Source organism: Ursus americanus, chromosome 21 (assembly GCF_024610735.1).
Source record: "Ursus americanus isolate L20-20 chromosome 21, mUrsAme1.1.p, whole genome shotgun sequence".
Classification (NCBI taxonomy): Eukaryota; Metazoa; Chordata; class Mammalia; order Carnivora; family Ursidae; genus Ursus; species Ursus americanus.
The window spans coordinates 49,527,986-49,553,450 of NC_142147.1; the positions used below are offsets into that span (position 1 = coordinate 49,527,986).

General features: G+C 50.5%; 1 protein-coding gene across 2 annotated transcripts in view; it reads left to right on the forward strand.

Moving 5' to 3' along the window:
- BICRA (BRD4 interacting chromatin remodeling complex associated protein) overlaps nucleotides 1-25,465 on the forward strand; it is a 75,006-nt gene that overhangs the window by 14,066 nt on the left and 35,475 nt on the right. The window lies entirely within an intron of this gene.

Consider the following 25,465-nt stretch of genomic DNA (forward strand, 5'->3'; position numbering starts at 1 on the left):
TCCTCAAGGCTCAAACGTGCTACAGCCTGGATTGGCGTTTATTTCCTTTATAAGGCTGAATAATAGTCCCTTGTCTGTATACACCCCATTTTGTTCATCCATTCATGCTTCGATGGCCATTTGGGTTGTGTCCACCTGTTGGCTACTGTGAATACTGCTGCTGTGAACGTTGGTGTACGTCTGAGTCCTGCTTTCTGTTCCTTTGGACATATACCTGCGCGTGGGACGGCTGCAGCCTGTGGGAGTTCTGTGTTAACTTGGAAGAACTGCTGATTTTCCCAGCGGCCGCACCATTTCTTGTTCCCACCAGCAATGCTCGAGCGTTCCAATTTCTTTCTTTCTTTCTTTCTTTCTTTCTTTCTTTCTTTCTTTCTTTCTTTCTTTCTTTCTTTCTTTCTTTCTTTCTTTTTCTTTCTTTTCCCTTTCCCTTTCTTTTTCCTTTTCTTTCCTTTTCTTTTCTTTTCTTTTCTTTTCTTTTCTTTTCTTTTCTTTTCTAAGTAGACTCCATGCCCAATGTGGGTCTTGAACTCATGACCCTGCGGTCAAGAGTCACATACTCTGGGGGCGCCTGGGTGGCACAGCGGTTAAGTGCCTGTCTTCGGCTCAGGGCGTGATCCTGGCGTTCTGGGATCGAGCCCCACATCAGGCTCCTCTGCTAGGAGCCTGCTTCTTCCTCTCCCACTCCCCCTGCTTGAGTTCCCTCTCTCGCTGGCTGTCTCTCTCTCTGCCGAATAAATAAATAAAATCTTTAAAAAAAAAAAAAAAAGAGTCACATACTCTGGGGTGTCTGGGTGACGCCGTCGTTAAGCGGCTGCCTTCGGCTCAGGTCATGATCCCAGGCCCCATGTCGGGTTCCCTGCTCAGCGGGGAGCCTGCTTCTCCCTCTCCAGCTCCCCACTGCTTGTGTTCCCTCTCTCGCTGTCTCTCTCTCTCAAATAAATTAAAAAATCTTAAAAAAAAAAGAGTCACATACTTTACAGACTGAGCCAGCCAGGCGCCCCAAGGGGTCCAATTTCTTCACATCTTCGCCAGCACCTGTTATACCATCCCCCCCCCATTTTTGAAATCCAGTGTGTATTTTACACATAGCACATCTCTGTTTGCACTAGCTGCGTGTCAAGTGCTCGGCAGTCATGTGAGGCTGCTTAGTATGATCAGCCCCCTTTAGACTATTTACATTCATTGTCTTTATTGATGCGGCTGGATTTAAATCTTCCGTCTTGCCATTTGTTTTCTGTTTATCGCCTATGTTTTTTTGTGCCTTTCCTTCTCATCCCCTGCCGCCTTTAGATCAAATGAGTGCTTTAGTATCCCATCTTCTCTCCATTAGTAGCTGATTCACTCTACCTCTTTGTTGCTCTGGAGTTTTCATTCTGTGCCTTCGACTACCTTGTGGGCTTCGATTCTTAGTAAGGTGGGAGCCATGGGAGGCTTTTGAGCTGGGGAGTGACCTGACCTAACAGTTTTGTATCCAGACCTTCAGTCACTTGTGCTAGAGTGTTTCTACCGGCCAGATTCCTGGAAGAGAAATTGCTAAGGCAGAGGGAAGCGTGCATTTGGACTGGGGTGAGCCCTGCCAAATTGCATTCCAGAAAGGCTTTACCATTCTCACCCCTGGCAAACAGCAGCCAGGATTTATTGAGTGGCTGCTTGGTGCCAGGCCCATACCGGGCCCCAGGGACACTGGTGAGAAACAGCCCAGGTCCTGCTGCTTACATGATTCTCAGTCCTCGAGTCTCAGGCCAGCTTCTGGAGCTGCCTCTGAGCTCAAAGGAAGGAGAAGCTTTCCCAGGAACCAAAAAAGGAGAGGAGAGGCCAGAGGATATTCTAGGTGGTGGAGGAGGTCTGGCACGTCCCAGGTGGCCTTAGAGCCAGCTGGATCAGGAGACATACTGTATCAGTCTAGGGACCCCGTGTGTGGGCTCCCCATCGGTGTGGGGTACATTGGGGTGCTGTTGAGGAGTAAAATAATAGTACCTCCCTTGCGCGGCTTTATTTGGGCGGATTTCACGGGAAGGCAGAGAGCACACAGGTTGGTGTTTGACCAGCTTATTACCACAGCGAGGGGGGATAAGCCTCAGAACGGGTCGACCCGACGGGCTTGACCCAAGTTTTGGACAATGTTTAAGGCCTGTGTCCGATAATCTTGGGCCTGGGGTCCCAGCTTGCTCCTTCCTCGGGCAGGTTACTCCACATCTCTGTTAAAAGAGGATAAAAGTAGGGGTGCCTGGGTGCCTCAGTCGGTTGAGCGTCCCACTCTTGACTTTGGCTTAGGTCGTGATCTCAGGGTTGTGAGATCGAGGCCCACGTCAGGCTCCACGTTGGGCGTAGAGTCTGCTTGGGATTCTCTCTGTCCCTCTGCCCCGCCCCACTCGCTCACTCTCTCTCTCAAAAAAAAAAAAAAAAAAAAAAAAAGGATAGAAGCGGAAGCCGCTGCCAGGACCACAGTAAGGCTTGGTAAAGTTTAGCTGCTTTTACTGTTGCCTAGTCGCCAGCATTCATTCAAGGTCGGTAGGGCGACAGCCAGATCCTTCCTTGTCCCCCAGGACTGAGCCCCCCGAGAACTGAAGCCAGTTGCCCAGGGTCAGAGCATTGCAGAGTGGGGATTTGAAGCCAGGTTTGTCGGACCCAGAGCGCATGGGCTGCCTCCTTCTGGGTCTTCGGGGAGCCTCCCAGGTTAGCACACGAAGATTCTTCCCCTCTTAGGACAGCCAGTGAGCCAGGCGCGCCGTCCAAACGCCACCACCAACCTCAGCGATGCTGAGAGTGGCTCAGCCCCGGGGGCGCGGGGGGCAGCAAAACCTGACCCGAACTCAGGCTGTTGGTTGTCTGTCTCTGTCATGCTGCGTGCAACTCTTCATACGTTTGGCGGCAGAAATGTTAGTATGTGATGACAGGGTGCCACCTCGAAGCTGGGGGGGCTCGAGGAGAGATGGGTGCATGCTCTTCCCAGGTGCAGAGCCTGCAGAAAAGCTGCATTTTGGAACACATCTCACCTCAAGGGTTTTGAAGGAAGGATCGGGACCCACACAATTGCGTGTAAGGGTTGCACGGTGCGCGCACCGCTCGGCGTCTTCCAGCACCCTGCTGGATTGTATTTACTACTTGCGTTCCCCGCGCGTTGCTAGATGATTTAATGAGCAGTGTGTCAAGCCTTGACGGGGTCTGCAGGCGAGGAAGCAGGGTGGGCGGCACGAGGGGGCGGTGAGGCTTCTGGAAGCCCGTTCTCCGAAAGCCGCCAAGCCTGGAGTGTGTGTTGGGCTGTGGCTGGTGACAAAGGAGGAAGGGGGGATGGAGTGATGGGCCAGAGGGGGGCCTGCCCTTGGTGCAGGTGCTTCTTGTGGGGTCAGATCTGTGGGAACTGGGAGAGAGAGGCCAAGTCCCATAAATGTCAGCGGGATTAAGGGTGGGGATCAGTCCCTTTCCCCCTTGGTTTCTGGCACTTTGTGTCCAGCCTGTACCCCTCTGCTGAACTCCCCACTGGCTTGTCTGCTAGGCACCCCAGATTTAACGTGTCCAATATCAAGCTCCCCACCTCTCGCCCACCTCAAAACCAAAGCCCAAACCAAACCTGCTCCCTCCGGGCTGTCACCATCTCTTGATGGCAGTGCCATCCTCCCAGTGGCCCGGGCATCATCTTTGACAACTCTTTCCCTCTCTTTCTCTTTTAAATTTAAATTTAATTTTTTTTAAAGATTTTATTTATTTATTAACAGAGAGAGAGACAGCCAGCGAGAGAGGGAACACAGGCAGGGGGAGTGGGAGAGGAAGAAGCAGGCTCCCAGCGGAGGAGCCTGATGTGGGGCTTGATCCCAGGATGTGGGGATCACGCCCTGAGCCGAAGGCAGACGCTTAACAACTGAGCCACCTAGGCACCCCTAAATTTAATTTTTAAAAAAGATTTTATTTACTTGAGAGAAAGAGGAGAGAGCACAAGCAGGGGGAGCAGCAGAGGGAGAGGGAGAAGCAGGCTCCCCACTGAGCAAAGAGCCTGATGTGGGACTCGATCCCACATCCAGTGCAGTAGCCCCTGGCCACGTGTGGCCCTTAAATACTGGCTGAGCCAAGTGTGAAATAGACCCTAGATTTCAGAGTCTTAGAATGAAGTGTGTCGGGGGGGGGATAAATGATCTTGTTAGTATTTTTATATTGATTACACATGGAAATGATCATGTTTGCAAAATCAGGTTACATAAAATATACTATTAAAATTAACATATTTAGGGGTATCTGGGTGGTTCACTCGGTTGATTATCCAGCTCATGATTTCGGCTCAGGTCATGATCTCAGGGTCGTGAGATCGAGCCCCATGTCAGGCTCCGTGCTGGGCAGCGTGGAGCCTGCTTAAGATTCTCTCTCTCGCTCTGCCCCTCCCCGCCAAAATAAAAATCAAATTAAATTAATGCATTTAAACTCACCTGTTTTTTGGCTAGAAAAAAAAATTTTAAGATTTTACTTATTTATTTATTTGACAGAGAGAGCACAAGCAGGGGGAGTGGCAGGCAGAGGGAGAGGGAGAAGCAGGCTCCTCGCTGAGCAAGGAGCCCAATACGGGGCTCGATCCCAGGACCCCGAGATCATGACCTGAGCTGAAGGCAGCCACTTAACCGACGGAGCCACCCAGGTGCCCCTCGCTAGAAAATGTTTAATGACATATGTGACTTGCATCCTATTTCTCTTGGGCAGCCCTTGTTTCGAGGGTGCCTCTCTAAAGAGTCCTTGGAGGAGCAAATAACTAAACATACACATGGTTTTTAGAACAGTGCCCGATATAGCCAACACAACGCGGGTACAGCGTTAGCTGCTTTGTCATTATAGTAAGGTACGTGCAACATAAAATTTACCATTTTCACCTTTTTTAAGTGTACAATTCAGCGGCACTAAGTACCTTCCCAGTGTTGTGCAATTATCACCCCTGTCCATTCCCAGAATGTTCTCATCGTTCCAAAGAGAAACTCTGTACCCATTACTCAGTGACTCCCCACTCCCCCTCCCACCAGCTCCTGGTAACCCTCCAATCTACTTTCTGTCTCTGTGACTTTGTCTGCTGTAAGCACCTCATTTAAGCGGAATCCTACACTATTTGTCCTTTTGTGTCTGGGTTATTTCCCTTAGCCTACCGTTTTCAAGGTTCGTCAGTATCGCAGCACGGATCAGAATTTCATTCTTTTGGGGCGCCTGGGTAGCGCAGTTGTTAAGCGTCTGCCTTCGGCTCAGGGCGTGAATCCGGCGTTCCGGGATCGAGTCCCACATCGGGCTCCTCCGCTGGGAGCCTGCTTCTTCCTCTCCCACTCCCCCTGCTTGTGTTCCCTCTCTCGTTGGCTGTCTCTCTGTCAAATAAATAAATAAATAAATAAAATCTTTAAAAAAAAAAAAAGAATTTCATTCTTTTTTAAGTCGGGGTAGTACTCCACCACACGGCACGTTTTGTTCATTCTTCCGTTGATGGGCACTGGGGTTGTTTCTGCCTTTTGGCTGTTATTATACACAATCTGGTCCCTGACTCACGATCTAACCTCATCTCTCACGAAGTCCTCCCCTCGCTCACTCTGCTTCAGCCACACTGGCCTCCTTCCTCAAGTCAGGAATTGGGTCCTGACTTGCCCACCTCAGGGCCTTTGCACTTGCTTGCCCCCCTGCCCTATGGTTCCCCCCTCCTCACCCACGCCTGCCTTTATCACCTTATTTAAAATTGTACAAACCCCTTGTCCTGTCTCTTTGCTTTTCCTCCACAGCACTTAGCAACTTCTGGCATACCATCTATTTTACATTGTACTGACTTTTTATATATCAGTATTTTATAATACCTGTAAATGGTTTTATTTTTTTATTTTTATTTTTTTAATTTTTTTTTAAGATTTTATTTATTTATTTGACAGAGATAGAGACAGCCAGCGAGAGAGGGAACACAAGCAGGGGGAGTGGGAGAGGAAGAAGCAGGCTCCTAGCGGAAGAGCCTGATGTGGGGCTCGATCCCAGAATGCTGGGATCACGCCCTGAGCCGAAGGCAGACGCTTAACCGCTGTGCCACCCAGGCGCCCCTGTAAATGGTTTTAATATAAATAATTCTACACATAACATGGCATTTCTATTTTTACATTTATAAATTTAATTTATAACGTGTGTTACATTTTTATTTAATAGAAACTCAATACATGGAAGTTAAACATTTGCAAATATGTAAATATGTAGCATAATACGTTGTATTATCCTTCTTTTCTGTCTCCATCCTTACCGTGGTCAAAAGTGTAAGCTTTGGGTGAACAGGGATCTTTGTTTTGTTCATGGCCGTCCTCCCTGCCCGCCCCCGCCCCTGCAGTTTCTAGAACAGAGCCTGGCACGCATGCGTCTTAGTCCTTAATTGCTGAATGGGTGACTACTTAGTGAGCAAGGAACTTGGGAGGATGTGAATGAGCTGAAGGAAAGTGTACTAGGGATGGGGGTGGGGGGGAGTTGAGAACAGTTGAGAAGAGGCCCTGAGGCTTTTAGCTGGTAGGGGTCCGACTCTGGGTCCAGGGTGAGGGGCATTGGGAACAGCCTGGCAGAGTAGGCAGGGCGAGTGCTTGGGGGTTGGATCTTGACCCACAGCCTGGTCCCCTCACCCATTTGCTGGGTGACCTCAAGTCAGCGACATGCCCTCTCTGAGCCTCGTTGCCTCATCTGGAAAAAGGGAAAATAGGAACTGTCTGTCTGTTGATTTATTCAACAGGTATTCCCTAGACACCTCCTGTGTGCCCTTGGCCTCACTGAGCTTCTGTTCTAGACTCCCACCTCCGGGGGCCCGTATATAAATTGAGTATTTAAAGGCCTGCCTGGCTGTGGTAACCCACAGTTCCTGATGTTGGGTTAGTTGCTGTGGGTGTCAGCTTTCCTCATCTGGGGGATAAAGGGACTACTGTGCGGGGTCGTCGGGGTAGCCCAGTGCCTCGGGAATGTTACTGGTGGTTTATAAAGTGGGGCTCTTATCCTTGGGTGGTATCGGGCTGGGGATGTAAGCTGAGCCTCGATCATGGAGCTGGTGTTTCTTTTCAAAATACGAACTTGACGTGGCTGAGAGCATTTTGGGGCCACTAACTCTCAGGCCCCGGATGCGGGCCCCGAAGCTTCGCTGTAGGCTCTTCTGAGTTGGGCACACCCCTTATGCCCTGAGGCATGCAGAGACTCAGTTTCCCCCCTCCTCTCTTCCCTTTCCGGAACTTTGGCAAGACGTTCCCCATTCGAGCAGGCCTATTGCCCAGCCTTTGTTTGTGGGCGTGCGAGTTAGTGGGGGTCCTTAGCTAGCTGGTGTGACAAACAGCCCTTTAGTCGCAGTGGCTCAAGACGATAAAAGTTTTCTTCTTGCGCATTTATAGACCAGCGAAGGGGTTTCTAGTCGGGCAGCCTCATGTGAGGAACTGAGGAACCAGATTCCTTCCCTCTTGTGGCTCTGCCCTCCCCGAAGTTTGTGGGGCCCACCGGGGATGAGGAAGGATGGAGGAGTATGTCACGTGCCAGGCCTGGAAAGCGCCCTTGTTGCTTCCACCTGGCCGCAGTGCAGTCACGTGACCACACCCAACTACAAGGGATGCTGGGAAATGTAGTCGCACAGCATGCACGCCTAAGAGGAAAGCGTGGTTTCGGGGTAACACGCACCAGCCTTCACCACAGTGGGTGTGTTTTCATTGATGCTAGCATAGCCAGTGGACTGAATGAGAAGGACTCAGTACCGGGGGGGGGGGGGGCGGGCATCTGCATTAGCTGTTTGACTCGAACTGTACCAGCAACTTCTGGGCTCCTGAGAGGACCACCTTAATGCCCCACGGGTCCCAACCCCAGTTGGAGAGCACTTAGAACAAAATCCACAGGCCTCCCATGCCTCTTCCCCGTCCCCGCTCCCTCTCTCACATCGTTACTAATGCCCCGTACCCACCACACACACAGTGATCTAGTCGTTCTTGGAGCCAAATGGGCACTTTGCTGCCTCAGGGCCTTTGCACTCTCTGTTCCGTCAGCCTGGGGTGCTTTCCCCCACGTATTTACGTGGCTCTCTCCTTACTTCATTCCCCTCTCTGCTTCAGTGTCCCCTCTGTCCAGGACCCTATTTTAAAATCAAACCTCCCCTTCCCCGTCATTCCCTCATCCTCTGTTATGATCTCCTCCTAGGCATTTACCACGAGCTGAGATTACATTACAGATCAATTTGTTTCGGGAGGTATGGTGTGCTCCTTACTGGAGGGTCTCCCAGGGCACAGGAGGTGCTCACTTAAGTGTATGTGTTGTTGAGCGAATGAGTCAAAGGTGTTTGGTTGTGTTTTTCTCCCGACCCAGTGAGAAAGCGTGGGGGGTTGCGCTGGAAGGACAAGGTGGGGGGGCCCTTGGGAGGGAGAGAAAGCGGAGCCAGGGAAACCTTTCCCAGGAGCTCTGTGGAAAAAAAGAATTGCTTACAAGCAGTGTGGTCATTCTCCCTCCCTTCTTAATACCAGACCTAAATCTTACCTCTTATCAACTTAACCTCCTGAGGCCCCACAAAGAGCAGGTGGTGGCAGATGGGGGAGGGGGAAGCCATGGGGTGGGGGGTCCCCCGGTCCTGTCCCTCGAGACTGGTTTCGTGTGTGTGTATGTGTGTGTGTGCATGTGTGTGTACTTTTTAGCGAAGTATTAAAGTGTCTGGGCTTTGTTTTTTTGCAGTATAAAGGTATTTATGCTTCTGAAATCAGCATCCTGCACTTAGGAAATTCTACAAACCCTGCACATTTCACATTCCTTTGTGGTTCCTATGTCTTCTTGCCCATTTTCGGCTCACGTTGGGAGGGGAGGAGAATATGAGGCTGAAACTTGGTGCCCACCCTCGTGGCGCCTCGGTCCAGCTGTGGGTACGGAAGGAAAGCAACCCCGGATGGCTCGGGGGGGGGGCGGTGGGGGGACCCCTGCATCACATAAGGGGGTTCCAGTTCTGCCATCCTTGACCGGACCATATGTTTGGGGGGCTGGGGGCCGCGCTGACCGGAGATGCCCCTGAGTGAGTGTACAGGCTGGGATGAAAAGTCAGGTTGGGGTGGTGGGGTGGGTCACGTGACCAGTCTCTTTTTCTCCCCCGCCCCTGCTTAAAATTTGAGACAGCTTTATCGAGACATAATTCACATACCATAAAACTCATCCACTCAAAGTTGTGCAATCCAGTGGTTTTTAGGATATTTGCCACTCTCCAGTTCCAGAACGTTTTCATCACCCCAAAAGGAAACCCCACACTCAGGAAGCAGTGACTCCCTGTTCCCCCCACTCCAGCCCCTGGCACCCGCTCATCTGCTTTCTGTCTCTATGGCTTTGTCCCTTCTGGAGGTTTCACAGAAGTCCTACATTTCGTGGAAGGCCACGCTACGTGGCCTTCTGCACCTGGCTTCTTTCACTCACCGGAACGTTCTTAAGGTCTGTCCGTTTGGTCACCTCTCATCACTAGTTCATTCCTGTTGTTGTTTTTCTCTTCTCATTTTCTTTTTCAAATGCGAGCCGTCTGCATGCCATAAACATCTCCTTTTTTTTTAAGTGTACAATTCCGTGGTTTTTAGTATACTCACAGAGTTGTGCAACTGTGACCACAATCTGGTTCTAGAACATTTTCATCACCCAGAAGGAAACTCTGTACCTAATTTCTCCCCCAGCCCCTGGCAGCCACTAATCTACTTTCCATCTCTGCAGATCTGCTTGCTCTGGACATTTCCTATACGCAGGATCCTACAGTGTGTGGCCTTTTGTGTCTGGCTGCTTTCCCTCGGCATGGCATTCCCAGGTTCACGCACAGCGCGTGTCAGGGCCTCTCTCCTTTTTATGGCCGAATAACATTCCATTGTATGGATCTACCACATTTCGTCTCTCCATTCACCAGTTGATGGACATTTGGGTTGTTTTCCAGTTTGTTGTTGCTTATGAATAAAGCGTCTTGGTGGCCGTTTCTTCTCCCGAGGTGGGGGCTGGCCTTTCCAGCGGCTTCCTGCCCGGGCCTGTCCTTGCTTTGTTCTCGCAGGCACTCAGGCCTCCTCCTCCCCCTCCTCCCTCGTCCTCCTCCCCCTTCTTCTCCTTTCTCTTCCTCCAGTTCTTTCTGTATTGTATCTCCCTCTCCCCAGCCTCAGCCAAGAGAGTATGAGTCTGGAAATCGTTCCTGGGGAGCCCTGGGCGGGCCCTTGGGTCGTTTCTGCTCTCCCTGGAGGGAGGTCTCAGCCCAGCCTGGTGCTGGCTGCCCACCCCAGGGGAGGGAGCAGAAGGGACAACCTGATCCTTCTAATCCAGCCCCAGGGGAAGTGTGTGGGGACACGGCCATGCTTAGGAAACAGCTTTTCTTGGGGGCTTTTATTTATTTTTTTAAAGATTTTATTTTTTTATTTGAGAGAGAGAGAGACAGCCAGCGAGAGAGGGAACACAAGCAGGGGGAGTGGGAGAGGAAGAAGCAGGCTCATAGCGGAAGAGCCTGATGTGGGGCTCGATCCCATAATGCCGGGATCACGCCCTGAGCCGAAGGCAGACGCCTAACCGCTATGCCACCCAGGCGCCCTGCCCTTTGCCTTTTAATAATATATCCCGAAGGTTCTAACTTATCAACTTCAGGGCCTGGCACAGCTGCATAATATCCCATCAGAGGGCCCTAACTTATCGAACCAGTGCCCTCTTGCTGGATACTTAGGTTAGCTCCAGTCTCTTACAAACAAGGCAACAATGAGTAACTGTACAGTGTTGATTTGCATGAATGCGAGTAGACTTGTAAGTTAAAATCCCAGAGTTGGAATTGCTGGGGGCAAATTAAAAAAAAAATTGTGAAAATTTCCTAATGTACATGAAAGTGGCGACAGCAGCGTAATGCACTCCCGTTACTTGTATCCCCGAGTTCCTTGGACATCCAGATTTGGCCACGCTGGCTTTATTGATCTCTGTTTTGTTGTTGAAGGATTTTAAGGCAAATCCCAGATCTCCTGTCATTTTAATGGTACCTACTTAAGTATGTATTTAAAGAATAAAAATAAGTATTTTCTTACATGATCACCACGGCATTATCAAACGTAAGAAGATTTAAAGTGGTTTGGTATCATCAAGGGATGTGCTTTTTTTTTTTTAATTTTTGTAAATGGAGGTGTAATTCACATGCCATAAAATTCACCCTTTTGAGGTGCACAATTCATTGGGGTTTTTTTAGTGTAGTCACAGGGTTGTGCAACCATCGCCACATCAGATTCTAGAACGTTCCATCACCCCAGAAAGAAACCCACACTCGTTGATCATGCCCTCATTTCCCCAAGTCCTGCCCTTTCCCCTGGGACCTCCCGGCAGCCACGCATCTGCTTTCTGTTTCTGTAGCTTTGCCTCTGTTCTGGAGATTTCATATAAATGGATTCCTGCAGCACGTGGTCTTTTTAATCCGGCCTCCTTGGCTCGGCGCAGTGTTTCTGAGGCTCATCCACGCGGTAGCGGTGGATCAGAACTGCCTGCCTTTTTCTGGCTGAATAATATTCCACCGTGTGGATTTGCCGCCTTTCACTTCCCCTCCCATCGGTCGAGGAGCGTGTGTGTCGTTCCTGCTTGCTGGCTGTCGCAAGTCGTGCCGCTGTGAATATCCCCGCATGAGCGCGTGTGTGCACCTGCGTTTTCGTTTCTTGCGTGGATATGTGCTCCTACAAGTGGGATTGCTGGGTCATACGCTAACTCTCTGTTGACTCCCTGAGCAACCGCCTACCCGCCAGATGTTTTCTCCAGTGGCTGCTCCGTCTTACATTTCCATCAACAAGTCACGAGGACTCTAATTTTTCCATCTTTTTTATTATAATCATCCTAGTGGGTGTGAAGTGGTGTCTCATTATGGTTTTGATTTGCGTGGCCTGACGGGTGATGATACCGAACGTCTTTTAGTGGGGGGCCTGTGTGTGTTGTGAATTCTGATCAGTTTCCGATCTGGCCCTGGTCCCTCAGCCTCATGGTGCCTGGTCTTGACTGAGTAGTCTTCTTATACAGAAACCCCCAATCCCTCTTGCCCCGGATGAAATCTGAGTCTCTTGGAGGTCATCCGTCACGCCCTTCCCTGGGGCAGAGTGTAGGGTCCCGTGAAGGCAGTTGATGGTGTCAGACTGCCCCAGGGCAGAGGGGAGAACAGGACCCCAGCTCCACGCCTTACCCGCTGAGTGACCTGGAGTCAGTGTCTTCAACTCTCTGATCGTCGGTTCCTGGACAGGGTGATCATGAAGTGCACTTTTTTCCTTTATCGGTGTTTACAACTCACAACCCCAGTAATATGTATCCCTTTGTTTACTTTTGCAGTTTTTTACGGAGTGCCTGTGATGTGCCAGGCAGTGTTCTAGGAGGGGGCTATGCCACAAATTAGACAAAACTCCCTGTCTTTGGGGAGCTGGCCTGCTGGTTTGGGGGACCCATGGTAGGACCCCTCAGAAGGTGCTGGGTGCTGTGGAAAAAAACGAAATTGGAAAAATAGGAGGAGAGGGCTGGTGGTGTGAATGGTTATTTTAACTAGCCCTCCCTGAAAAGCTCTCATTGGAGCAAAGACCTGAAGGTGAGGGGCCAGCCCTGCTGCTGTCTGCAGGAAGGGCGTTCCCAGCAACAAGATATAGCAAGTGCAAAGGCCCTGAGACAGAGACGTGAAGACACCTGCCCAAGTCACAGCCAGTAAGCCACGGAGCCAGGATTGGAACCAGACAGACCAATCCGAGAGTCTGTTTTTTTTTTATAAATGAGCTTTATTGAGATATAATTTATGTACAACATGATACATGCATTTTAAGAGCACTATCGGCTGCATTTTGACAAATAGTACTGTCCCGTAAACTGCCATTACAGTCAGGCCACAACATTTGCCTTCCCCAGCAGTCCCTCCTGCCTTCTTGCAATCAATGCTCCCCACCTCCTGGGCTCCCGCGGTGAAATCCGCTTTCTGTAACAATAGATATGATTTGCCTTTCCTTAGATTCACACAGCATGTACTCTTTTTACTTCGGCCACTCAGTGGAGTGACTTGGAGATTCATGCGTGATGGATTTGTCAGTTTGCTTCCTTCTGTTGCTGAGAGCAGGATCCCATTGTGTGGGCAGATCTGGATTTGTTTATCCGTTCACCTGTTGGTGGACCTTTGGGTTGTTTCCAGTGTTTGGCCCTGACCAGTGAGGCTGCCGTGAACTTTCATGTAGTAATCTTTGTGTGGACACATGCTATCGTTTCTCTTGGGTAAATACCTCGGCGTAGAATGACTAAGGCAGATAAGGATGTGTTTGACTGGGGTTGAAACTGCCCCCGCTGTTTCTCAACGAGGCTGTAATGGTTTGCATCACCCGCTGCAAGGCTGAAGAGTTCCAGTGGCTCCAAATCGTTAACCACCGCATACTAGCGTCTGTCCATTTCATTTTAGACCTTCTGTTGGGTACCTAGTGGTATCTCATTATGGTCTCAATTTAAATCTCCCTGTTGACTACAGAGGTCGGACCTCCGTTGGCTTCTGTGCTCCTTGTCGATCTTATTTTGTTTTGAAATCGGCTTGTTTGTCATCCTCTTTATCACGTGGTCGGTTTCTTCGTGTATGCTGCGTCCGTGTCCTTTGTCTAAAGGGGTCAGGCGCCACTCGCTTCTCGTTCCTGCATCGATATTCCAGTTTTTCAAGAAGAGCTGGAAACCTGGGAGTCTTTCACAGAACGTCTCTGGCTTTCTAAAATTTGGCCCACAGCAGGAACTCTGTGTAAACCAGATCTGTATCTGGGGCTTCTCGTTTGCTGGCTGTCAGAGTGACACGTTTGCACGGGGCTCAGTCCAGGCCCTGCAGGGGCACCCACTTCCTAGGACAGAGGGCCCTGTCTGAGTGTCCCTGGGGCCCCGTGCAGTGCCGTCACCGCGCTCCCCAGCACCAGACAGGGACCGGCCCCCCGGTAGGTGTCCGTGGACAGAGAGACAAGGGAGGAGCCGTGTTCTTTTGCTTTGTGCAGCCTCTACGTCGGGAGAACGAGGCATCTATTTTCACGGCCTTGGTTCACTCACGGTGGTAACAGTTAACGTTGAGCGTTTGATGTCTTTTGTGTGTGGACTCATTAAATCCTGAAACAGCCCCGTAAGCAGGGGTGATGGTGAGAATATTTAAGCCCCATTGGAACGCACATTGGCAGTAAAACACCCCCATGCATGTTCGAGCAGAACACCGCTGGCCTGTGAGGTGGTTATGCTTACTCCGAGGTCTGTTTGATGGATGTAGAAACCAAGGCACAGAGAGGGGGAGTCACTGACTCCAGGTTGCACAGTTGAGAGGGACAGAGCAAGGGGCAGATCCAGGCAGCATGGCCCCAGAGCCAGCCGGACTTTCTATTTTGAAGAAAACTTCAAATCTCTAGACAAGTGGCAAAAATAACAAATACAGAGAAATTTTTCTCAAGATTGCCAGCTTTTCGCATCTTACCGCGTTTCCTTCTTCACCCTCCTGGACTCTTGCATGGGCCAGCGGCACAAAAGGTGTTCTGCCCATTAGTCTCAGTGCTCCCATCTGGAAAATGGGCCAGTCTGACCTGAACTCTGCACACACACACACACACACACACACACACTCTCTCTCTCTCTCTCTCTCTCTCTCTCTCTCTTCTTTCTTTCTCATAAGCTGTTGGAGATTAGGAACAGTACCATGTGCTTCTTTGGCCCTTGACACTTTGATGTGTGTTTCCGAAGAACGAGGATATTCTCTGACGTCAGCCCAGGATAGTGATCAGACGCTCCGGGTTGAACAGTGACCCAGCACTCTTACCTGCTCTACTATTCTTTGTATTTTGGTTTTCTCAGTTGTCCTAGTAACGCTCCGAAGAGCTGGAGCCCCTCTCCCCCCCCCCCAACCCCCCCCCCGCCCCCAGAAGATCCTGTCTGAGATCCCGCGTTGCATTTGAGCTGTCTTATCTCTTTCCCTTCCTTCAGTTGGGAGGCTTTTCTCAGCTTTTCTTTGTGTTCCGTGACATCGCCTTTTGGAAGGGTCCAGAACAGTTACCTTCTAGAAGGTGCCTCGGTTGGGGGAGGTTGACTTCTGGTTCCTCCCCATGAGATTCAGGTATTCAGGTTATGTATCCCTGCTTGGAATTTTCGGGACCTGCCCTCTTGACCACCCTGAGGCTCTTCCTTTCAGAGGGACACTTTGCTGGCCTGAGCTCATCTTGTTCCCATCCGGGCGGCTGGTGCATTCAGTTGGGGACGATCTATTGCACCTACAATGTGTGTGTTTGGGGAGCGTGCAGTTTCGATAAAAAGTGAAAGCAAAACACAGTTTCTCAACAGAAAAAAAAAAAAAGCAGTACAAGATCATTAGAAGGAACAAAAGAGGAGGGGGGGCGACATTGGAATATACAAAGTTCTAGAAACGCTGAGAACACAAAAGTGACTCGTAATTCTGTTACCCGGGGTAGCGCAGCCTCATTAGTGTTTTGGCAGATTTCCTCCCAATCGATCTGCTTTTCCCCCTTGCCCTCGGGGCACTCATTCTTGCACAGTTGAGTAGAGTGACGTATGTTGAGAGCAGCTAAAGACGGGAGGAAAATTCGGGAGGCCCAGCTCAGTCCAGGGGCGTTTTGGGAACCGGCCCGGCAGGCGCATCACGGGTCAGAGATGCCCGCTGAGAGCTTGTGCCCCCGGAACTGGGGTTTCTGCCCCACTCTGTGGACACCAGCGTCCCCCACTGTCCCTGGGAGGAGATCAGAACCTCGGTGAGTAGGGCTAGGTCCCCGCTGGAACGCTCCCTACATCTCCGGAGCCCCTTGAGGTGGCTCTGACCCCAAAGCCCACAGGGCGGCTCAGCCCAGCACAAACCAGGCTGAAGCAGACTGTGCCCAAGATCGGTTTTTCCCCCAAGTTGTATTTTTCGAAGCTTGAGCCTGGGGATTTGGGAACAATAGCTGCTGTGATAATGGTGAACGCTTTTCCAGCACGTCCCCTGAGCCGCAGGTCGTGTACTTTGTACATATTGATTCGTTTAAGCCTCAAGCCCGTATCGTGGGGGTGTTACGGTTCCTGTAGACCCGAGGTAAAACAGAGGTGCAGAGAGAAGTAACTTGCCCAGGGTCAGACAGGTGCTTAAATAGCAGAGTGGGATCTGAACCCACGCAGTCTGGGTGTGTGTGGTGCTTTCCGGCTGCATCTGAAGCAGCAGTTTGCCTATTTATTTAACTCAGGCCTCCAACGAGCCCATGTGGTGCTTTTGTGGAACTAAAAACAGATGCCCCTTTCTCATGACCCTTTTCTGCCATCTGCCAGAAAATTGTGGTCCTATGTATACACAAATCTACAGTGTCCTAAGATGGGACTGCCTCCCGGGGCGGGGGGGCGGGGGAAGGGTTGGGGGATTGTGCGGTGTACAACCTGCACAACTGTATGAAGTTACCCAATATTTAGCAAATATTTCTCAAGTGTCTACTTCAGAGACCGACAATAAACAAGATAAGCCAGTAAAATATTTACTATGTCAGATGTCAGTAAGTGTTCCTAACAAAGATAAAGCAGGAGAAGAGGGATCAGGGTGCAGGGGGTTGGGCTGCACTTTTAAATAGAGTGGTCAGGGAAGGTGAGGTCACTGGGGTTGACATTTGTGTAGAGACCTGAGGGAGGTTAGGGGATAGGCCATGTGGGTTTTTGGGGAAGAGCAGTCCAGGCAGAGGGAAGAGCCAGTGCAAAGGCCCTGAGACAGGTCGGTGCCTGGTGTGTTTGAAGAACAGTGAGGAGGCCCATGTGGCTGGAGCTGAGCAAGCCAAGGGGAGAGAGCAGGATATGAGGGCAGAGGGTACTGTGGCAAATCTCGTGGGGCCTTGTGGGCCACAGTGAGGACTTTACTTTTACTCTGAGCGAGACAGGAACCTGAGGGTTCTCAGCAGACGAGGGCTGTGAGTTGATTCGAGCTGACTCGAGTTGACTCGATGCTGGTGGGGTGGGGGCAGAGAGACCAGTGGGGAGATCGCTGAAGAAATTCAGGTATAACGTGGCTCTGGGAAATATTTCTTAATTTTGAGTGAATGAACAGATACTTGCAGCGAAGTGGAAGGAGGCATTTGGCATTTGCCGTAGCAGAGGCACGAAGGAGAGGGTCACACAGTCCGTCACAGGCACCCCCCTCCATGCTGGTTCCTCCTCCTTCCCTCTGGGAGCAGAGCAGGTGCTTGGGAACAACCAGCCACGAGAGAGCTGGGAGCCCAGCTTCCAGGCTGACCTGTTCTGTGACCAGGGCCGTGCACAATTTTCACCATGTAAAATGGGATAAACCGGTGCCTTGAAGTGGTCAGCGTGTATTTGCTCTTTTTCCTTTTTTGAATTGTGAAATAAAGGGTCCACTAATACTATCATACATAGTTTCTTTCCTTTTTTTTTTTTTTTTTAGAGAAAGACCTGCACTTGTGGGGGGGGGGAGCTGAGGGAGAGGGAGAGCAAATCTTAAGCAGGCTCCATGCCCAGCGTGGAGCCTGACGTGGGGGTTGATCCCACAACGCCAAGATCATGACCTGAGCCAAAATCAAGAATCAGTCTCTTAGCCGACTGAGCCACCCAGGTGCCCCTGTTTTTTCTTTTTTTATATTGAGGTGTATTTGACACCTGTTTGTTTCAGGTGTGCAATGTAATGATTTGATATTTCCACGTACTGAGAAATGATCACCTCTGTATGTCTCTTGTACATTCGTCACCATACAGAATTTTTTTCTTGTGATGAGAACTTTTAAGATTTACTGTCTTAGCAATTTGCAAATATGCAGCATGGTATTATTAACTGTAGTCACCGTGCTGTGCATTCTATCCCTGTGAATTAATTTATTTGAGAACTGGAAATTTGTACCTCTTGACCCCCTTCACCCATTTTGCCCACCTCTACCCCCTAGATATTTTTAAAAAAATTTTTTAAAGATTTTATTTATTTGAGAGAGCGAGCACACGCAAGCAAGAGAGCACAAGGGGGAGGGGCAGAGGGAGAAGCAGACTCCCTGCTGAGCAGGGAGCCTGACGGGACTCGATCCCAGGACCCTGCGATCAGGACCTGAGCCAAAGGCAGATGCTTAACCAGCCGAGCCACCAGGCCCCCCCATAGGTACTTTTAAAAAAGCCCAACGGATTTATGGAGATAAAATTCACATGCCATACAACTCAGCCATGTAAAGCGTACAATCCTGTGGTTTATAATACATTTGCAGGGTTGTGTAACCGTCACTAGCATCAATTTTAGAACATTTTCCTCTCTTGAAAAAGAAGCCCTGAGCCCCTTAGCTGTCCTCCCATTCCTCCCATCTGCCCAGCACCTGGCAACCACTGATCGACTTTCTGTCTCCGTGAATGTGTCTGTTCAGGACGTGGTCTATAAGTGGAGAGTCATAAAACAGGTGGTCTTCCGTGTCCGGCTTCTTTTCACGTCGCACGATGTTTTCTTCATTCCTCCGTGTTGTAGCGTGAGTCAGGACATCATTCCTGTTTCCTTGCTAACTAATATTCCGCTGTGCGTCTATACCATGGTTTGTGTCTCCGTTCACCCGGTGATGAGTACTTGGCTGTTACAAAGAATTCTGCTCCGAACGCCCGCATACTGGTTTTTCCACGGACATGAGTTCTCATTTCTCCTGGGCATCTACTGGGAGTGAGATCACTGGGTCACAGGGTAGCTCTACGTGTAACGTTTTGACGGACAGACGATGTCACACACAGTTGCACCATTCTCATCCTCTCGGGAGTAGACGAGGGTATCAGGGTGTTTTCTTCCCTTCCGGGGAATCTTTTTGTTGGATTGTACGGAGAAGTGCGCACACCCTAAGCGTGCAGCTGGCTGAATTTTCACAGGTTGGACACACTCATGGAACCAGCTGCCAGATGAGAAACAGAGCATGACTTACCTCCCTTCCCGAGCTCTGCATCCCCCAGCCCCACCAGGAGTTTCTATCCCCATTACAACTCCGTAGGTTCGTGTTGCCTGGGTTTGTATCTGACGCATGAAATCCTACGACGACGTTTTCTTTCACTCTGCGTCGTGTTTTTAGAATCTTCCCTGTGAGTGGATTAGTAGGGTGTTTACCCCTTTTCTCTGCTGCGTAGTATTCCAGCATGTGGCTGTACCACCAAGCATTCATACGCTTTCCTGTTAATGGGGCATCTGCGTTGTGTCCGGTTCATGGGTGCCGTGAACATTCTAGAATGTGCCCTCTGGTCCATATCTGCCCATTATTTGTGAGGGCAGAATTACACAGAGAGTAGCCCCAGGCTCCGTATGATGCCAGATGGAAGTTATCTGTGGGCTCCCCTCCCTTCTCGACGCACGCGTGTCCCATGTCACGTGTTCTAGAATCCTTCCTGGGTGAGGACTGAAAGCCTCGATGGCGGTCCTTGCTGCTAGTTTGAGCTCTTTCACGCTTGCTCTATAGACTTGACAAATATTCTCTTTCATGGTGCCCGTGCACTGGACACCCATGTGGTCAGTGTAGATGGGGAGGCACTGCCTGGGGGTCCTGATGGGCTTGACACAGTTCACAGTGGGTGCTGTCGCCCCCTAGGGGGCATTCTGCACATTTGCCCAGAGTTCTGGTCGCCCTCCGTATTGTGGTGGTTCCTGGCAGGAATCATGGGTGTAGACTGTGACTGGATTTATCTGTCTCCTGGGTTGGTGCGCAGGGTGGAGTGTCCTGCACTGACCTGTGGAGATGTGCCCACCATCTCTCCGTGTCTCTTCCTCTCGCTCGCCCTCTGACTCTCCAGAGTGCCATTCCCTCCCGTGCCTCTGCCCCAGCTCACTTCTGCCCACTCCCCTCCTCTGAGCAGCTCTCTGCGCTGAAGCCCAGGTTCACCACCTTCCCCCACAGATTGGGCTCATCGGAGCCCACGACGTCCCCCCCATGACCTCTTGCATCCTCTCCAGCTCACGCTGACAGGTTTCTTCTGGGGCCTTCGGGCCTCGCTCCCATTCTAGTGGCCAGTCCCCCATTCTCAGCCCGGCCCCGTGGGTCTCTGGCCAGCTGAGGCATGGGGCCCCTCGTTCCCTCCCCCAGCCCCGGCCAGTCGTGAGTCAGGCGCCTACACTCTTTAGTATCTGCTGTGGCCGCTGAGAATGGTCCCCCTCAGTCATTCCGTCAGAGTTTACACAAAGTGAACAAAACAGACCCCGTGCTCACCCTGGCTCTCCTGGTGGAGACAGGCGGCAGATAAGATAAATCACATTTACAGCATGTCAGATCGTAATCGGCGCGCTGTGAAGGAAAGCAAAGCAAGGAGGTGGAAGTGCCGAGGGGGAGGGTAGGGATTGCAGCTGTAGACGGAATCGGGTTGAGTCTCACTGACCTGGTAACAATAGAGAAAAGGAGGCGAGGGCAAATGCCTACCAGACAGGAAGCAGCACATGCAAAGGTCCTGTGGGAGGCATGTGCCTGGTGTGGCAGAGCAGTATCGAGGAGGCTGATGTGGCTAGAGGGGCGTGGATGAGGGGCAGAGGGTGGGAGACTGCGACAGGAAGTGGGGGCTATGGTGAGGACTTGGGCTTTTACTGAGGGAGGCAGGAGCCCCGGGAGGGCTCAGAGCAGAGGAGGGGGCGCGGGCTGACTGGGGTTCTAACACGAGCCCTTTAGCTGCCATGTGGGGATGAGCTTGTGGGAGAACAAGGGCAGGGTTGGGGACAGAGGGGACAAAAGCTGGTAAGGCCACACAGGAAGGCCAGGGGCTGCCCGGCCTTGCTCTGAAGCTATTCACGCAGATTCCCGCGTGTCTGAGCCTTCCTTCCAGCGGACCCTCAGGGGCGCAGCTCAGGCCTCTCGGGCAGTCGGCCGGAGCTGAACCCCCACTTTTAGGTTCATTGAAGACTGTTGAGGTTTTTTGTTTCTATAATAAACTCTTTCTTTTCAAATAATTTGAGGTCTGCAGCTAAGTTGTGAAAGTAGTACAGAGTTTTCGTATAGCCCGCACCTGGTTTTCCTAATGTTCACATCTTACGATGTCTCCGTGAAACCACCGTCCATTGCCATCAGCCGACTGGAGAATGTATCCCGATCTCCCTAGTTTTCCCCTAATGCTCCTGTTCCAGGACCCCACCCAGGAAACCACACTGCATTTAATCATGTCTCCCGAGGCTCCTGTTTCTCAGACTTCCCTTACTCTTGATGACCTTGTTGGTTTTGAGGAGTACTGGTCGAGCGTTTTGGAGAACGTGCCTCGCTTGGGGGTTGTCTGATGTTTTTCTCGTGATTAGACTGGCAGTTAGGGTTTGGGGAAGGAAGACTACAGCAGTAAAGTACCCTTCTCCACATGTCATGTTAAAGGTGCTGCACGCTGTCAGCTTGACTAACTACCGGCGATACTTACCTTGATCGCGGGGCTGAACGCATAGTACTTTTGATTCTATGCTTCCGGCTGTGAAAAGGATAAGCGTGTGACTAAGTGTAGATATATTTGCACGTATCAACTCATTTCCATACTCACAACTCTGTGGGGTGGACACAGCTCGTAACCTGATTTTACAGAGAAGGAAACTGAGGCACGAGGAGGTTGTAGTGGGTCATCCAAGGGTCATCCAGTTGAGTGGCAGAGGGGGGATCTGAACCCAGGAGGTCTGGTTGCAAATCAGAGTCAGGGCTCTTCACTGTCATCTGTTTATTATAAAGTACATGGGTACACATTACGCAACCTCCATCTAATTTCATGTAAATGAAATCGTACAATATGTGAGCTTTTGTGTCTGTACTTTATTTTTAATCTTTGGTCTCTTTCTGAGCTCCTTTTTCATGCCCTCTGTCTCTATTATGAGGATTAGTTAAAAGTCAGTAGTATGATATATATAAGTCAGCTTTACTCTGGGATGTATTGTCAGGCTAAGGGACATCACGCTGTCTGCTTTGGGGATCCTGTGCCCTTCCCTGAGACACCTCACTCCCCTGACCGCCTGTCACCTTCGCCCAGCATCAGTCCATATATTGATTACCTGTCCAGCTGAATCTGTTTTATCTCTGAGGTTAGGGAATAAATAGAAATTGACATTCTACCAACGGATCAGAACAGAGAGCCAGGACGAGAGGCAGGCACGTATGGACATGTCACGAGGCTGCAGTGGCCCCTGGTCAGATTGGTGGGGACGGGGGAGACTCTTAGTAAATGGAGCTGGTGCCAAAAAAATAGTCATCCATATGGGAAGAGATGAAATTGGATCCCTACCTCACATCATATACCCCAACATAGTTTACGGATTCAAAGTCACATATAAACTTAGAAACTGTTTAGGTTTTGGGGTGAGAACAGATCCTGAAACAAGATATAAAAGGCATTTCTGTGAGAGGAAGGCTTGGGGGCCTGCACATCTCTGGCCTGCGTGCTCCCCTGCAGCCCTTTCTTTCTCTGAGGCTCCGAGCACGCGCACACGCGGGGGCGCACACACACACACACACACACACACACACACACACACACACACCTCTTGCCCTTGGTAGGGTGCATTAAGCCGGGTAATTAGTAGCTTTGGGACCATCAGAATTCCTTAGATAGAAATGTCTTCACTGAAGAAGGTGCTAGATCAAACAACGGAGCTTGTCTAAGGCTGTGTTTGCACATCCTGCCTGGCTGCCCTCAATTATCCACTCTGCCGTCTGATCCCTCTCAAATTCTGGAGGGCCCCTTGATTCTGCTCCTCCCCTAGGCAGTCAGTCTGCTGCTCTGCCATCATAAACAGAATGGGGCCATTTTTCATTTCTTCCCCTGCCACCAGCATCTCCCCCCTGGCCTGCCTGCCCCTGTCCTCGCCTCCTGTGATCCGTTTTCCACTCAGCAACCAGAGGGATCCTGTGAAAACCTGAGTCAGATCATGGCCCACTCTGATGAGAGCCCTCCCATCTCCTGGGCTCCTTCAGAGTAAAAGCCCAGGACCTGACCTTGACCCATTGGGCCCTCCATCACCTGGCCTTTGACCTTGCCTCTTCAACCCCTTTTCACCTCCTTGCTGTTGCCCGAGCACCCCCAGCACATTCCCACCTCAGGGCCTTTGCATCTGCTGTACCTTCGGCTTCAGATGCCTTTCCCCGTGTGTCCATGTCGCTTCTGTTCTTCTCCCCACGTCTGCTCAGACACCTCTTATCTATGAAGCTGTCCTGACCACTTCAACTAAAAATGCGTCAACTAGAAATGCATCCCCCTCCTTCTCTACCCCCTTCCCCCGCCACCTTTCTCCTCCATCCTTGCCATTGTCCACTCTGCCGTATGTCATATGTCTCTGTGGTCTGACTCCTGCCAGCAGAACGTTACCTCCGGGAGAGCAGGGATGTCTGCTCTCTTCGTTGCTACCTCCCCAGCGCTGCTGGGAACGACACAACCTTAAATAAAATGGAATCGTTTTTTTGGCCACTGAGTGGGGAGCCGAGTTTAGAAGGAGCCGGAGAGGAAGCAGGAAGGCAGTGAGCGACTCCCCCGCAGCGCTCCAGGCAGTGCTCATGGGCATCTATACACGGACAGTGCTGGTTGCAAAACCCAGGGAAGGATGGGGGATTTATTAAGAAACAGGAGGAAGCGTGGTATCTTGGAGCCATCAGGGTTAGCTAGTTCCTGAAGACAGCTCCGCTCTGATGAGAAATTAGAAAGCTGTGCTTGAGTCCAGGAAGAAAAGCGTCTCGCTGCGGGAGGGTGGAGGGAAGGGTGGTCGCTTGCTGCCGGCAGATGCTCAGGCGTCCAGGGTTTTCACGGACATTGGAAAGCCGTCTAGGCTTTGGTGTCCATGAAATCTGGGTGCAATCCCAGCACTTTCTTTTACCACGGAGTAGCTTTTGGTCTGTGCACATTTGGCTGCAAGTAACAGTTAACCTGACCAGGGATTGCTTAAATAATATTCCTGTTTTTTTCAACAACAAAAAAAATTTTTTAACAAATATTCTTCCCCCGTTTAGATGGACCATAGTTTTTGTTCAACCAGTTTTCTACTGATGCCCAGTGGATTGTTTCCAGTATCTCACTGTTACAAACAACAGCCGCCTACGTGTGTAATTTTGCAAGGGTCGGGTTGTACCTACAGGATACATGAGTGAAATTGATACGTAAGTGGAGTCGCTGAGTACGGGATACATGCATCAGAATCTGGAGAGCCTCATTATTTACAGATGCCATATTCGTGAATTCACCTGCTTGCTCCGTGTTCATCCTCGTAACCCAGCCATCAGTCCTCCCGGTGCTGTCTCGGTCGTCTGCAGACATGCGCAGAGCAGGGGCAAAAATGTGAGTCTAGGTGCCCGTTCCTGGTGGAGCTCGAAAAAGCAAACACTCTGCCTTCTAGTTTCAGCTCCCATACTACAAGCAAGTGCCCTTTTCGTGATCTAACCTTTAGTGCCTGTTTTTCACATCGGTGCGCGTGGTGGTGATTTCACCGTTTAAAAATGCCCCCAAGCCTGATGCCGAGGCGCTGCCCAGCGCTCCCAAGTGCGAGAAGGTTGGAAAGTGCCTCACGTAGAAAACACATATGCTAGGCGAGCTTCGTTCAGATGTGAGTTATAGTGCTGTGCGCCGTGAGTTCATTGCGAACGAATCAGCAATATATATTAAATAAGGTGTATTTTAATGGAAACACACATAAAACAAGGTTACGTATTGATCGCCTGATGAAAATGTGACCAGAGGCTCGCAGGGACCTAACCCTCGATTTCCCCCAGGAGCGATAGTTCAGGATTCCCTAATTCAGTGATCGTGGTAACTTCTAGAACATAACTACCGTGAATAACAAGAATCGATTGCACGGGCTTTTTTTCCCCTCCTTTACACGCTAGCTGTGCTTTACTGGGATACAATTTACGTGCAACAAAATGCACATATCTTAAGTGTGCAGCATGATGAATTTTGACAAATATTACCCATGTAACTATTACGCAGTCCCAGATCCAGAACATTTCCACCATCGGGGAAGATCCCCCTCCCTCTGTCCCTCCACCTGCCCCCTCAGGGCCACCATACCTCTGATTTCTTCCCACCGGTGTCACTTGCTCAGAATTTACGTGGAGGGATCGCACTGGGGGTAGTCTGTGTCTGGCTTCCTCTGCTCACCACGATGCATTTAAGATTCATCCGTGTTGTTGCACGGTAACAGTAGTGCATTCCCTTTTATTGTCCACTGTGTGGCTGTTACACTGTTTGTTTTTTCATTTACATCTGTGTATACAGGCAGTGTACGTCTGTGCTGTTTCCGGGCTTTTGTGAAGAAGGCTGCTGTGAAAATTTTTGCGAAAATGTTTTTGTATACATTCTTTTTGCTATGGTCATAGAGTAGGTGTATGTTTAACTTAACCCAGGTTTTTCATTCCCTCTCTTCTGGAATAAGATGTCTAACAGGTCATTCCAGGGATTTGGTGCAACTCAGGATTGCCAGGCTGCTGGGTTCTGATTCTTCTGACCTTCCCCCTCTGGAGCACAAAGTAGCTGCTGCAGCACCAGCCATCGTCATCATGTTTCACATCAGTTTTTCAACCAGGAAAGAGAAGCAGGGGCAAATAATCTTCCCAATAAAGGGCTCTCT